Genomic DNA, 3,081 nt, shown 5'->3' on the forward strand with positions numbered 1-3,081 from the left:
TATAACAACATATTTCTCTAACTTAGTAATAAGTCTATTGATTTGTTCATAAATGAAATTTGAGATACAAGCAAGGTGAGTTGTTACATGTTAAATTAGTTATTATAAAATCAGGCTTTGGTCAAATTGTGTTATTTAAAAGTAAATAAATAATTAGCTGATCTTTCACACAGTGTTTTCCAATGTCCTCATTACTGTCTTCTGCACAAACCACTAGGGGGCAAGACAGTCTAACATATTAGAGCAGACCTAATTGTATCCAACAGAGGGCAGTAATACTCAAACTAGGGAGACAAGCCAATCACATTACATTTCAGCCATTCACATCTGCCATTTCCTCTGGGGATTATAAGAGGCAGGGAAGAGAGAAAGGAAGGAAGGAAGGAAGCAAGGAAGGGAGGGAGGGAGGGAACAGCCTTCTCAATAAACAATTCATTGGCTGACTTTTCTGAAATTGTTAAACAAGTGAATTTAATAAACAACTTTTTCTGAATTTAAATAGTTTAACTTTGAAGTGAAAAACCACAAGTTAGAAGATAAATGTTAACAAATAGAAATGAGAAAATGTGAAAATCATTTCCAATGAAAGGAAACAAGTGTTAACAACTTTATTTTTAACGTTACTTTTAAAGGATAAGTAGTGAATCAACAGCATAAATAATTATTTATTAGACAAATAACAAGAGCTGAGTATCTGTGAAGTGTCAGACATTCAAAGTCATAGTCAAGGGATTAGCAATGTCTCATAAAATATCTTGAAGAAAAAAAACCTCGGTTATGGGGAAAAGTCAAGAGTCGGAAAGCCCGGGTTTATTACTGACTATGGTATCCGACGGCTGTATGATAATTGGTAGGTTGGTCAATCTACACAGCCTTCAGTTGCCTCTTATGCAAAGTTACAGAACTTGTAACATAAATGGTTTCCCAACCTGGCTGCTCATAGAGGAAACCTTGCATTGTCATTCTCCATACCTTGTGAATTAGCACTGACTCTCCAGAAATGAAACTCAGCAACACCTATACATACATATATATATATATACACACACATATGATACAATTTAAAATCATATAATACACACATGCAATTCTAGGTAATTCTGATGATCTGACATTATTATAACTATTGGGTTAAATGATGGTTAAGATTTCTTTTTTCTCTTTAAAATACTGAGTTTATGACTATTTGTACATAACTACAACTAGTATTTTAGGATATAAGGTATTTTTCTCATCCAACACTAAACACACACACACACCCCAAAAACTCCATCACATTAAAAGAAAAAAAAAATAGAACTTGACAGAGTTCAAGATATGCTCTCCTAAAATGTGGCACCTTGACATATGGAATATTTTAAGTTGAAGGAATTTGTGAAATAGATACGCAGGAAGGTATCTCTGACTTCTTCACTCCTCCCCTGGAGAAGGTCATAGTTCTTCGTGTGAGAGGTGGCTTCTCAATGCCTGGAGGAAAGGAGCATCCTTACCCCTAAAGACACAGATCACAGGGACACCAAGAGGAATCTCAACAAAAAGGCCTAAGCTTCCCCCGGTTTATTACCCTTAATTCTTTCGTCCGTCCGTCCTTCCTTCCTTCCTTTCTTTCTTGCCAGGTCATAGTTCTTCGTGTAAGAGGTGGCTTCTCAATGCCTGGAGGAAAGGAGCATCCTTACCCCTAAAGACACAGATCACAGGGACACCAAGAGGAATCTCAACAAAAAGGCCTAAGCTTCCCCCGGTTTATTACCCTTAATTCTTTCGTCCGTCCGTCCTTCCTTCCTTCCTTTCTTTCTTGCTTTCTTTCTTTCTTTCTTTCTTTCTTTCTTTCTTTCTTTTTCTTTCTTTCTTTCTTTCTTCTCTTTCTTTCTTTTCTTTCTTTTCTTTCTTCTTTCTTCTCTTTCTTGCTCTTTTTTTTTTTTTTTGCCTCATATTTTTCCATGATTCTCTATTCTTCCTCAAATCTATTTAAAAAACACTCAGGTTTAACTGATTTTTTTCAGTCTTCACTTCTTTATGAAGGCTCCTGTATCATGTAAAAATAATATTAAATAAATGTGTATGCTTTTCTCTTGTTAATCTGTCTTTTGTGACAGACGCCCCAGTCAATGAACCTATGATGTGTGGAAGGAAAACGTATTTTTTTTTCCCTCCCCAACAGATTAAAAAATAAATCAATTTGGAGACAAAGTTTCCAAGAGTTCCACTGAAACACTGGCACTTTTTCATTTTCCCTTAGAACTTTCTTTCTTTTTTTTTAATGAATAGTTGTCATTATTACTTTTGATGTGATGTGGCTGCAACTGATTATATGCATAAATACCTTGACATTATTATTGTTCTTGTTGTTGTTATATCTTGTATTAGTCCATTCTCATGCTGCTAATAAAGACATATCTGAGACTGGGTAATTTATAAAGGAAAGAGGTTTAATTGACTCACAGTTCAGCATGGCTCAGGAAGCCTCAGAAAACCTACCATCATGGTGGAAGGGGAAGCAAACACATCCTTCTTCAAACGGCAGCAGCAAGGAGAAGTGCTGAGCAAAGGGGGAAAAACACTTAACCATCAAATCTCATGAGAACTTACTCACTGTCACAAAAACAGCATGAGGGTAACCGCCCCTGTGATTAAATTACCTCCCACTGGGTTCCTCCCATGACATGTGGGGATTATGGGAACTAAAATTCAAGATGAGATTTGAGAGGGGACACAGCCAAAGCATATCATAACTTGAATTTGTAATGACTAATCACCTCGGGAATAACTTCATTACATGTAGTCTGACTCCAGAGAAAGTTGAAGAATTTCTCTCCTGTGAACTATGATGGCAGCATTACAATTGAAATCCCGCTTTAAGAAAAAGCCGGAAAGAAACAGATTTAGCCCAGTAGTAATATATGAAACAAAACAGAAATGAATTCTTTAAATGACTGGTAAATCACTTTCTGTGTGAAAGCTTATCTTTTTCAATCTCCTTCCAAGAAAAAGGACTCACAAGTTTAACTTTAACTTAGATATAGCAAAGAAAATGTTCTTGTAAGTCACCTAACTACCCAATTAGATCCAGTGACAAAAGAT

Source organism: Mandrillus leucophaeus, unplaced genomic scaffold (assembly GCF_000951045.1).
Source record: "Mandrillus leucophaeus isolate KB7577 unplaced genomic scaffold, Mleu.le_1.0 Scaffold917, whole genome shotgun sequence".
Taxonomy (NCBI): Eukaryota; Metazoa; Chordata; class Mammalia; order Primates; family Cercopithecidae; genus Mandrillus; species Mandrillus leucophaeus.